We start from the raw sequence: 12,651 nt of genomic DNA on the forward strand, positions 1-12,651 counted from the left end.
CACTTTTGGGTGACTTTTTGTTTTGACTTTTATCTATTTCTAAGTAAAAGTTATGTTTTAATTCCACTTGCGCTGTAATATATAGTATTTTTTCTAGTGGGTTTATCTGTTCAGTGCAACTGATATACAGATTCTGCTATCTTTTGTATTGTCAGAAATTCAGAAAATGGTCTGTATTGACTAAATGGAATAATGATGCATTGGCGGCAATTTTCAGAAGGGGGCTTTCTGAATCCGTTAAAGATGTTATGGTGGGGTTTCCCACGCCTTCCGGTCTGAGTGATTCTATGTCTCTGGCCATTCAGATTGACCGACGCCTGCGGGAGCGCAGAACTGTGCACGCTGTGGCGTTATCCTCAGAGCAAATTTCTGAGCCTATGCAATGTGATAGAATTCTGTCTAGAACGGAACGACAAGGTTTCAGACATCAAAATAGGTTGTGTTATTATTGTGGCGACGCTTCTCATGTCATTTCTGTCTGCCCTAAGTGGACAAAGAGGATCGCCAGTTCAATTACCATCAGTACTGTACAACCTAAATTTCTGTTATCTGTGTCCTTGATCTGCTCATTGTCATCATTTTCTGTCATGGCGTTTGTGGATTCAGGCGCCGCCTTGAATTTAATGGATTTTGAGTTTGCCAAGCGTTGTGGTTTTCCCTTGGAGCCTTTGCAGAACCCTATTCCTTTGAGGGGCATTGATGCTACACCCTTGGCTAGAAATAAGCCCAAGTTTTGGACACAGGTAACCATGCGCATGGCGCCATCCCATCAGGAAGATTGTTGATTTCTGGTGTTGCATAACTTGCATGATGTTATCGTGCTGCGTTTTCCATGGTTGCAGGTACATAATCCTGTGTTGGACTGGAAGTCCATGTCTGTGACTAGTTGGGGTTGTCAGGGGGTTCATAATGATGTTCCTTTGATGTCAATCTCCTCTTCTTCACCTTCTGAGATTCCAGAGTTTTTGTCTGATTTTCAGGATGTATTCGATGATCCCAAGTCCAGTTTTCTTCCACCGCACAGGGACTGTGATTGTGCTATTGACTTGATTCCAGGCTGTAAGTTTCCTAAGGGTCGACCTTTTCATCTATCTGTGCCTGAACATACCGCCATGCGGAGCTATATTAAAGAGTCTTTGGAGAAAGGGCATATTCGGCCATCTTCTTCACCGTTGGGAGCGGGGTTCTTTTTTGTTGCTAAAAAAGATGGTTCCTTGAGACCCTGTATAGATTATCGCCTTTTGAATAAAATCACGGTCAAGTTTCAATACCCGTTACCTTTGCTTTTCGATTTGTTTGCTAGGATTAAGGGAGCTAGTTGGTTTACCAAGATTGACCTTCGCGGGGCATATAATCTTGTTCGTATTAAGCAGGGTGATGAATGGAAAACTGCGTTTAACAAGCCCGAAGGCCATTTTGAATACCTTGTGATGCCATTCGGACTCTCTAATGCTCCATCTGTTTTTCAGTCCTTCATGCATGATATCTTCCGGACTTATCTTGATAAATTCTTGATTGTATATTTGGATGATATTTTGATTTTTTCCGATGATTGTGAGTCTCATGTGCAACAGGTCAGGATGGTATTTCAGATCCTTCATGACAATGCCCTGTTTGTGAAAGGGTCTAAGTGTCTCTTTAAGGTGCAGAAAGTCTCTTTTTTGGGCTTCATTTTTTCTCCTTCGTCTATAGAGATGGATCCGGTTAAGGTTCAGGCCATTCATGATTGGATTGAGCCCACATCCGTGAAGAGCCTTCAGAAATTTTGGGGTTTTGCAAATTTTTATCGCCGTTTCATTGCTAATTTTTCCAGCGTGGTTAAACCCTTGACTGATTTGACGAAGAAGGGCGCTGATGTGGCGAATTGGTCCTCTGCGGCTGTCTCTGCCTTTCAGGAGCTTAAACTTCGATTTACTTCTGCTCCAGTGTTGCGCCAACCGGATGTTTCTCTTCCGTTTCAGGTTGAGGTTGACGCTTCTGAGATTGGGGCAGGGGCCGTTTTGTCTCAGAGGGATCCTGTTGGTTCCTTAATGAAACCGTGTGCCTTCTTTTCCCGTAAGTTTTCGCCTGCTGAACGCAATTATGATGTCGGCAATCGGGAGTTGTTGGCTATGAAGTGGGCGTTTGTGGAGTGGCGACATTGGCTTGAGGGAGCTAAGCACCGTATTGTGGTCTTGACCGATCATAAGAATTTGATTTACCTCGAGTCTGCTAAACGGCTGAATCCTAGACAGGCTCGATGGTCCTTGTTTATTTCCCGTTTTGATTTCGTGGTCTCGTACCTTCCGGGTTCTAAGAATATTAAGGCTCATGCCCTCTCTAGGAGTTTTTTGCCTGATTCTCTTGAGGTCTTAGAGCCGGTCGGTATTCTGAAAGAGGGGGTGGTCATTTCTGCCATTTCCCCTGATTTACGATGGGTTCTTCAGGAATTTCAGGTTGACAAACCTGACCGCTGTCCTGTGGGGAAACTGTTTGTTCCTGACAGATGGACTAGTAGAGTGATTTCTGAGGTTCACTGTTCTGTGTTGGCCGGTCATCCTGGCATTTTTGGTACCAGAGATTTGGTTGGTAGGTCCTTTTGGTGGCCTTCATTGTCACGTGATGTGCGTTTTTTTGTGCAGTCCTGTGGGACTTGTGCGCAGGCCAAGTCTTGTTGCTCCCGTGCTAGTGGGTTGCTTTTGCCATTGCCAGTCCCTGAGAGGCCCTGGACGCATATTTCGATGGATTTTATTTCTGATCTTCAGGTCTCCCAGAAGATGTCTGTTATCTGGGTTGTTTGTGACCGGTTCTCTAAGATGGTTCATTTGGTGCCCTTACCTAAATTGCCTTCCTCTTCTGATTTGGATCCGTTGTTCTTTCAGCATATGGTTCGTTTGCATGGTAGTCCGGAGAATATTGTTTCCGACAGAGGTTCCCAGTTTTTCTAGGTTTTGGCGGGCCTTTTGTGCTAGGCTGGGCATTGATTTGTCTTTTTCTTCTGCATTTCATCCTCAGACAAATGGCCAGACCGAGCGTACTAATCAGACCTTGGAGACTTATTTGAGATGCTTTGTGTCTGCTGATCAGGATGATTGGGTGGCCTTCTTGCCATTGGCCGAGTTTGCCCTTAATAATCGGGCTAGTTCTGCTACCTTGGTTTCGCCTTTCTTTTGTAATTTTGGTTTTCATCCTCGTTTTTCTTCTGGGCAGGTTGAGCCTTCTGACTGTCCTGGTGTGGATTCTGTGGTGGACAGGTTGCAGCAGATTTGGGCTCATGTGGTGGACAAGTTAGTGTTGTCTCAAGAGGAGGCTCAACGTTTTGCTAATCGTCGTCGGTGTGTTGGTTCCCGGCTTCGGGTTGGGGATCTGGTCTGGTTGTCTTCCCGTCATGTTCCTATGAAGGTTTCTTCTCCTAAGTATAAACCTCGGTTTATTGGTCCTCATAGGATTTCTGAGATTATTAATCCGGTGTCTTTTCGACTGGCGCTTCCGGCCTCTTTTGCTATCCATAATGTCTTCCATAGATCTTTGTTGCTGAAATATGTGGAGCCCGTTGTTCCCTCTGCTGATCCTCCGACCCCTGTGTTGGTTGATGGGGAGTTGGAATATGTTGTTGAGAAGATTTTGGATTCCCGTTTTTCGAGGCAGAAGCTTCAGTACCTGGTCAAATGGAAGGGTTATGGCCAGGAGGATAATTCTTGGGTTTTTGCCCCTGATGTCCATGCTGCTGATTTGGTCCGTGCCTTTCATCTGGCTCGTCCTGATCGTCCTGGGGGCCCTGGTGAGGGTTCGGTGACCCCTCCTCAAGGGGGGGGTACTGTTGTGAATTCTGCTCTTGGGTTCCCTCCAGTGGTTGCTGGTGGGAATGCAGTTGTCTCTGACTCGCTGTCCTGGCCAGGTGTATCAGATAATTACAATTCTGACTGGGATATTTAGGTGTGCAGGATCCTTTAGCCCCTGCCAGTTGTCAATGTTTCTCTGGAAGTGTTGGATCTCTGCCTGGCCTCTCCTGCTTATCTGCCAGTTCAGTAAAGATAAGTGTCTGTTTCTTTTCCTGTGGCACACATGTAGTGTGCTTATTTTCAGTACTTGTGCGTTTGATACCGTGCCGCACAAGAGGTTGGTACACAAAATGAGAATGCTTGGTCTGGGGGAAAATGTGTGTAAATGGGTTAGTAACTGGCTTAGTGATAGAAAGCAGAGGGTGGTTATAAATGGTATAGTCTCTAACTGGGTCACTGTGACCAGTGGGGTACCGCAGGGGTCAGTATTGGGACCTGTTCTCTTCAACATATTCATTAATGATCTGGTAGAAGGTTTACACAGTAAAATATCGATATTTGCAGATGATACAAAACTATGTAAAGCAGTTAATACAAGAGAAGATAGTATTCTGCTACAGATGGATCTGGATAAGTTGGAAACTTGGGCTGAAAGGTGGCAGATGAGGTTTAACAATGATAAATGTAAGGTTATACACATGGGAAGAAGGAATCAATATCACCATTACACACTGAATGGGAAACCACTGGGTAAATCTGACAGGGAGAAGGACTTGGGGATCCTAGTTAATGATAAACTTACCTGGAGCAGCCAGTGCCAGGCAGCAGCTGCCAAGGCAAACAGGATCATGGGGTGCATTAAAAGAGGTCTGGATACACATGATGAGAGCATTATACTGCCTCTGTACAAATCCCTAGTTAGACCGCACATGGAGTACTGTGTCCAGTTTTGGGCACCGGTGCTCATGAAGGATATAATGGAACTAGAGAGAGTACAAAGGAGGGCAACAAAATTAATAAAGGGGATGGGAGAACTACAATACCCAGATAGATTAGCGAAATTAGGATTATTTAGTCTAGAAAAAAGACGACTGAGGGGTGATCTAATAACCATGTATAAGTATATAAGGGGACAATACAAATATCTAGCTGAGGATCTGTTTATACCAAGAAAGGTGACGGGCACAAGGGGGCATTCTTTGCGTCTGGAGGAGAGAAGGTTTTTCCACCAACATAGAAGAGGATTCTTTACTGTTAGGGCAGTGAGAATCTGGAATTGCTTGCCTGAGGAGGTGGTGATGGCGAACTCAGTCGAGGGGTTCAAGAGAGGCCTGGATGTCTTCCTGGAGCAGAACAATATTGTATCATACAATTATTAGGTTCTGTAGAAGGACGTAGATCTGGGCATTTATTATGATGGAATATAGGCTGAACTGGATGGACATATGTCTTTTTTCGGCCTTACTAACTATGTTACTATGTTACTATGTTCGTTTGTTTTTCTTTTGTCCAGATTAGACTGTGTCTGTGTTTTCTCAGTCTGGTTGGTTTCACTGGAGTTGCAGATTTACGCTCCTACATCTTTTAGTAGATGTAGGAAGTTTTTTGTATATTCTGCTGTGGATTTTTTGAAGGGTTTTAATACTGACCGCACAGAACTCTGTCCTATCCTGTCCTATCTAGCTAGAGTGGCCTCCTGTGCTAAATCCTGTTTTTTCTGCCTGTGTATGTTTTTTCCTCTCCGACTCACCGCCAATATTTGTGGGGGGCTGTCTATCCTTTCGGGATTTTCTCTGAGGCAAGACAGTATTCCGATTTCCATCTTTAGGGGTATTTAGTCCTCCGGCTGTGACGAGGTGTCTAGGTGTGTTAGGTACACTCCACGGCTACTTCTAGTTTCGGTGTTAAGTTCAGGTTTGCGGTCAGTATAGTGGCCACTTTCTCCAGTGAAACTTCTCATGCAGCTCCAAGGTCACCGGATCATAACAGACCTCCAGCAGGCCACAAATGTGTATGAGTCTGCACAAACGGTTAGAAACCGACTCCATGAGGATGGTCTTAGTGCCCGACATTCACAGATGGGGGTTTTGCACATAGCCCAACACCATGCAGGACGCTTGGCATTTGCCACAGAACACCAGGATTGGCAAATTCACCACTGGTGCCCTGTACTGTAAACATGAAAACAGGTTCACACTGAGCACATGTGACAGACGTGACAGAGTCTGGAGATCCAACGGAGAGCGATCTGATCACAGCCCTCCATGTACTCGCCAGAGGTAGCCTGACTGCCATTAGGTACCGAGATGAGATCCTCAGACTCCTGGTGAGACGATATGCTGATGCAGTTGGTCCTGGATTCCTCTTAATGCAGGACAATGCCAGACTTCATATGGCTGGAGTGTGTCAGCAGTTCCTGCAAGATGAAGGCATTGAAGCTATGGACTGGCCTGCCCGTTCCCCAGACCTGAATCCGATTGAACACATCTGGGACATCATGCCTTGCACATCCACCAACGTCACGTTGCACCACAGACTGTCCAGTATTTGGTGGATGCTTTACTCCAGGTCTGGGAGGAGATCCCTCAGGAGACCATCTGCTGCCTCATCAGGAGCCTCCCCAGGCATTGTAGGTAGGTCATATAGGCACGTGGAGGCCACATACAATACTGAGCATCATTTCTAATGCAGGGAAATTCCAAACCTCATGTGGCTGGAGTGTGTCAGCAGTTCCTGCAAGATGAACGCATTGAAGCTATGGACTGGCCTGCCTGTTCCCCAGACCTGAATCCGATTGAACACATCCGGGATGTTACACCGTCACCTCATACTTACCTGTCCGGCCGGCGTGCTCCCGATGCTCCTTCCTGCTCTCTGTCTTCCAGCTTCTCCGGCGCTCGTCCATTCTGTGGTCCGCGCATGCGCAGACGTGCTCCTTTCGTCGCTGGGGCTTCTGGGAGGTTGTGACCCAGCGGCTCAGCCTCCAATATGGCAGCGCCCATCGGGTACTTCTTCCCTGCGCCTGCCCTGCTTAGACGCCTTTTCGTCTATTGCGTTCGCTGGCTTATTGCCATCATCTCCTTAGGTTCCTAGACTCTGTTCCGTGCTACCTTTGCTGTGACTCTGACTGTTTGCCGTCCCTGCCAGTCCTGTGTCCCTGCCAGTCCTGTGTTCCTGCCGTGCTTTCCAGTCCTGTGTTCCTGCCTGCCTTCAAGTCCTGTGTTCCCACCGTTCCTGCCAGTCCTTTGTTCCTGCCAGTCCAGTGTTCCCGCCATGCCTTCTAGTCCTGTGTTCCTGCTGTACCTTCCAGTCCTGTGTGCCTGCCGTTCCTGCTGGTCCTTTGTTCCTGTCGTTCCTGCCAGTCCAGTGTTCCCACCGTGCCTTCCAGTCCTTTGTTCCTGCTGTACCTTCCAGTCCTGTGTGCCTGCCGTTCCTGCCAGTCCTGTGTTCCTGCCGTGCCTGCCAGCCCTGAGTCTCTGTTGTTTTTATTCAATGTGTGCTTTCATCTTACCGGTCAGTACTTTGTCTTTTGCTGCCTCTCTCTGTCCAGTGCCTCCGCCATTCTTGTCACTTCAGTAGCTCTGTCTTCCCTCCATCTTCCGTTCTCTCTTTGTTCTATCTTCAGTTGTCCCTTTGGCTCCGGCAGTTGCGGCTTCACCCTCATTGGGCCTGTCCCTAACACTCCCTGTACAGGGGGTGGCATCATCTGGTTCACTCGCCCTCAGGGGCTCTGAAGTCATGACCCAGAGGGTCCACTTCCTAAGTCCTGATATGGGACATCATGTATCACACCAACATCACGTTGCACCACAGACTGTCCAGGAGTTGGCGGATGCTTTAGTCCAGGTCTGGGAGATCCCTCAGGAGACCATCCGCTGCCTCATCAGGAGCATGCCCAGGCATTGTAGGGAGGTCATACAGGCATGTGGAGGCCACACACTACGGAGCATCATTTCCTTGTCTTGAGGCATTTCCACTGAAGTTGGATCAACCCGTAACTTCATTTTCCACGTTGATTTGAGCATCATTACAACTCCTGACCTCCATGGGATATTTAGTTGTGAATTATTTTATCAGTTTTAGGTTTTATTGTTCTCAACACATTCCACTATGTAATGAATAAAGATTTACAACTAATAATTCATTCAGTGATATCTAGGATGTGGGATTTTAGTGTTCCCTTTATTTTTTGAAGCAGTGTAGTTCAATCTATATATATATAATTGTCTAAGGGGTACTTCCGTCTGTCCTCAACTTCCGTAACGGAAATCCCGTGTAGCTGATTGGTCTCGGCAGCTGCCTGTAATGGCTGCCACGACCAATCAGCGACGGGCACAGTCCGATTAGTCCCTCGCCTACTCCCCTATGCAGCATCAATATTAAAAATATGTCATGTTAAAAATAATTTAAAAAAAAACGAAAAACCTGCTATACTCACCATCCGCCGCCTTTCCCGCTCCTCGCGATGCTCCGGTAACCGCTCCATGCAAGCGGCAGGTTCCGGTGCCAAGGATGGTATGCGAGAAGGACCTGCAATGATGTCACGGTCATGTGACCACAACATCATCACAGGTCCTGTGCTAATACCAACCCTGGGACAGGAAGCTGCCGCATGCACCGCACACAGAGCCAGGACTTCAACGGGCCTTCGGAAGGTGAGTATATGTTTATTTTTTATTTTAAGTCTCTATACTACGTGGCTCTGTGCTGTATACTCCATCGCTGTGCAATATACTACGTGGCTGGGCAATATACTACGTGGCTGTGCAATATACTCCATTGCTGTGCTATATACTATGTGGCTGGGCAATATACTACGTGGCTGGGCAATATACTAGGTGGCTGGGCAATATACTACGTGGCTGGGCAATATACTACGTGGACATGCATATTCTAGAATACCCAATGCATTAGAATCGGGCCACCATCTAGTATTAAATTGTCTCCTGATGAATGAATACAATGAATATTTATTGCTCTTAAGTAGCGTACACGTGACCGCCGGCAGCAGCAGGAAGCCGGTGGCTTACACTGCATGCTCCTGAAGAGCAATGAATACTCACTGCTCTCTGTGCAGACAGTCCCGGCGAGTACTCCGGCAGCTGTGCTCTGCTTGTGACGTCCCTGCAATGTGCAGCTTACAAGCATAAAGCAGCTACTGGCATCAGAGCAGGATGCTATAAGGGAACGCCAGGTAGGTAAATGGGCCATGCATACCAGGATAGGGGTGGGGGCCAATTATAAGGATTGGGCCATGCACACCAGAACCGGGATGGGGCCAATCATACCAGAATAGGGATGGGGCCCTGCATACCAGGACGAGGTGGGGGGCCTGCATACCAGGATGAGATGGGGGCCCTGCATGCCAGGATAAGGATGGGGCCATGCATACTACGACAAGATGGGGGCACTGCATACCAGGACTTGGATGGGGGCCAATCATACCAGAATAAGGATGGTGCCCTGCATACTATGATGAGATGGGGACCCTGCATACCAGGATTAGGATGGGGCCATGCATACTAGTATAGGGATGAGGGCGATCATTCCTGCTAGGATAGGGATGAGGGATCCATGCATACCAGGGTAGGGATATGGGATCCATGCATACCAGGGTAGGGATTAGGGGGCATTGTTTTGACAGGGTATGTGACAGAGCAGGAAGAGAACCGGGCTGATAAACAATCCAACAAGATTTATTGGAACAGGAAAATGGGACAACACAAATAAAAGTAACAAATACAAAAAGAGAAGCACGGCACTGCTTCCATATTCAGCTACTGAAACCACAGAGATCTACTGCTTTGTGCCGCTGTTGGGTCTGAACCGCCGAGAGGACATCGGGTGCACTAAAATTCAGAAAATCGCATAAATCCAACAAGAAAAAATAAAAGAAAGTGCACTCACCGGTCCTTCTAAACAGGGCCGGCGTCAGCACCCGGCACAGCGGGCAAATGCCGGGGCCCTGGGGAGAGGGGGGGGGCCCACTCATGCTGTCATAGATACAGCTGGGAGAGCAGAGCAGGAGAACATGCTCTCTCCCCCCACAAAGTCATGCTGGCTGCGTTCTCTTAACCCCTATGTGCCAGCTCTGACACAAGCATCTTCTCACTCAGTCAGTCAAGCCAGGCAGGCACACATAGGGGTTAACAGAAGGCAGCCAGTGTGACATTGTGGGCGGAGAGAGCACTTTCTCTGCTCTCCCCCCTGGGTGGCTGCAGACAGTGCTGAAGTTTATCAGGCAGATTCCGAGGAGCTCCGTCCTACTAGTGCCTGAGTGAGTGCAAAGGTATCCAGCAGTGGTTGCAATTGTGGCTCAGTCTGCTGCTGTCTTTCTCCGCTGCCTAAAAATGTGGGTGATGTCTGGAGGAGCAGCTGGTGGGGTGCAGCCTGTAGCCGCCCAGCTCACCCAGAATACATGCATGCTGCACCAAACCTGCACCAGTGGGGTAGGAAGAAGCTTAACCCCTTCCCATCTGTATGAAGGTTATTGCTGAACCATAAAGATAACAATCCAACCCGCATAAATGGGGTTAACCAGATGCCAGGAGGAAGGGGAGCTGCTGCCATGGATAAATCTGAGCTGTGGGCTGTAGGTTGGGGCCCCGTGGGCCCAGGCTGGTGACTGGAGGGACTCTGCCCAGTGCTGGCATGTGGGTGATTTCTGCTCCGGAGTCTCAGCTTCTCTCCTCTAGGTCACACTGTGCAGTCACAGCAACATTGGTTGTGTCTGTCCAGGTCCCAGCAGCTGCCACTGCTCCCACCAAGGACATGGCATCACTTAACCCTTCCCCTGCAGCCACCGGCAACAAATCCACATTATTCCTTGATTAAATCAGGTTCCAACCCAATAGAGGAGCAGACATTTCCTGCTGCCATTAGGGTCCGGGAGGGGGTGACATTGGCTGCCCTGCTACTCTGTAGTGGGGGGTGACAAGGGTAACATGGGGTAACGATGACGGAGAAATGCACAGGGTAATAGTGAGCGCGACAGAGGGCAGTGTATGGTATGGAGCAGTCAGGGGGTGGGCTGCAGGATCCCCCCATACTGTACATGACTGCTCGGGACAGGGAGGCGTTTAATGAGCTTCTAATGACAGGGCACTAATTGGGTCATTAGGGTTTGTGGAAAGGATTCAGCATCAGGTCCCTCATTAATGCCCGAGCCGCCTGTTACTTTGTAGCACAGATCTGTTGGGGCCGCAAAACCAAACAACGTTGTTTATGTAGAAAAGTCTTTGTTTCATAGAAAAACTCAAAACAGAAAAGCACCTCTACTGTATATATACACTGCACAGCACCTTTCCTCCTGTATATATACACTGCACAGCACCTCTCCTGTATATATACACTGCACAGCACCTTTCCTCCTGTATATATACACTGCAGAATCTACAATAGCTGTCACTCATGTAAGAAGTGAAATCTGGCATTGTACTATACATTTCTCTGCCGTATCTGTGCATCATAAATCGGGGTATGTGTTAAAGGGGGGGCCCACTGAGACTCTTTCGCCCGGGGCCCTCGAAAACCTGGAGCCGGCCCTGCTTCTAAATTATATTCCTTTAATCAGAACATGTGCAGGTAACTTACAGGAGAACGTGGAATGTCCGTCATTCCACGTTCTCCTGTAAGTTACCTGCACATGTTCTGATTAAAGGAATATAATTTAGAAGGACTGGTGAGTGCACAAATAAAAGTAATTCTGCAGCGTCCACAATTAGTCCACAATGAGTCCACAGAAAGGGAGCAGATCCGGGGGTGCCACCTGGCAATCCAACACCAGGAAAATAGAAATAGTCCTTGGGTGAATTCAATGGATCCAGCAGATGAGGGACACAACACAATCCGACGTGGCAGCTTCTAACAATACACACGGTCACAAGGATCTCGCCTCAGCATAAGATCCCAGCCCTTCGCAAGTCACCACACAACAACAGTCTTTAGATTCAGTCCTTAAATCCAGTAGGGTGGTGAGACATCACAATCCCATGTGGCAAAATGATCTCCAATCTCCATACATGATACCAGGATCCAGCTGCAGCTGCAGATCCTTGTCCTTCAAAGCACACAGCATCAACTAACAAAACATGTGGCTAAAGGTACCTTCACACTGAGCGACGCTGCAGCGATACCGACAACGATGTCGATCGCTGCAGCGTCGCTGTTTGGTCACTGGAGAGCTGTCACACAGACAGCTCTCCAGCGACCAACGATGCCTGTAACCAGGGTAAACATCGGGTTACTAAGGGCAGGGCCGCGCTTAGTAACCCGATGTTTACCCTGGTTACCAGCGTAAAAGTTAAAAAAAACAAACACTACATACTTACCTTCCGCTGTCTGTCCCCCGGCGTTCTGCTTCTCTGTGCTGTGTAAGCACAGCGGCCGGAAAGCACAGCGGTGACGTCACCGCTGTGCTTTCCGGCTGGCCGGCGCTCACAGCCAGTGCAGGAAAGCACAGCGTCGGGGGACAGACAGCGGAAGGTAAGTATGTAGTGTTTGTTTTTTTAACTTTTACGCTGGTAACCAGGGTAAACATGGGGTTACTAAGCGCGACCCTGCGCTTAGTAACCCGATGTTTACCCTGGTTACCAGTGAAGACATCGCTGAATTGGCGTCACACGCCGATTCAGCGATGTCTGCAGGGAGTCCAGCGACGAAATAAAGTGCTGGACTTTCTGCAGCAACCAACGACATCACAGCAGGATCCTGATCGCTGTTGCATGTCAAACTGAACGATATCGCTAGCCAGGACGCTGCAATGTCACGGATCGCTAGCGATATCGTTCAGTGTGAAGGTACCTTTATTGTCCTACCACTCAGTATCTCTGCCCAACAAGAGGGCTGATCCCAACACCCACCCCCTTAAACATAGCTCCAAGGATTAAGA

Source organism: Ranitomeya imitator, chromosome 2, assembly GCF_032444005.1.
Source record: "Ranitomeya imitator isolate aRanImi1 chromosome 2, aRanImi1.pri, whole genome shotgun sequence".
NCBI classification, from domain to species: Eukaryota; Metazoa; Chordata; class Amphibia; order Anura; family Dendrobatidae; genus Ranitomeya; species Ranitomeya imitator.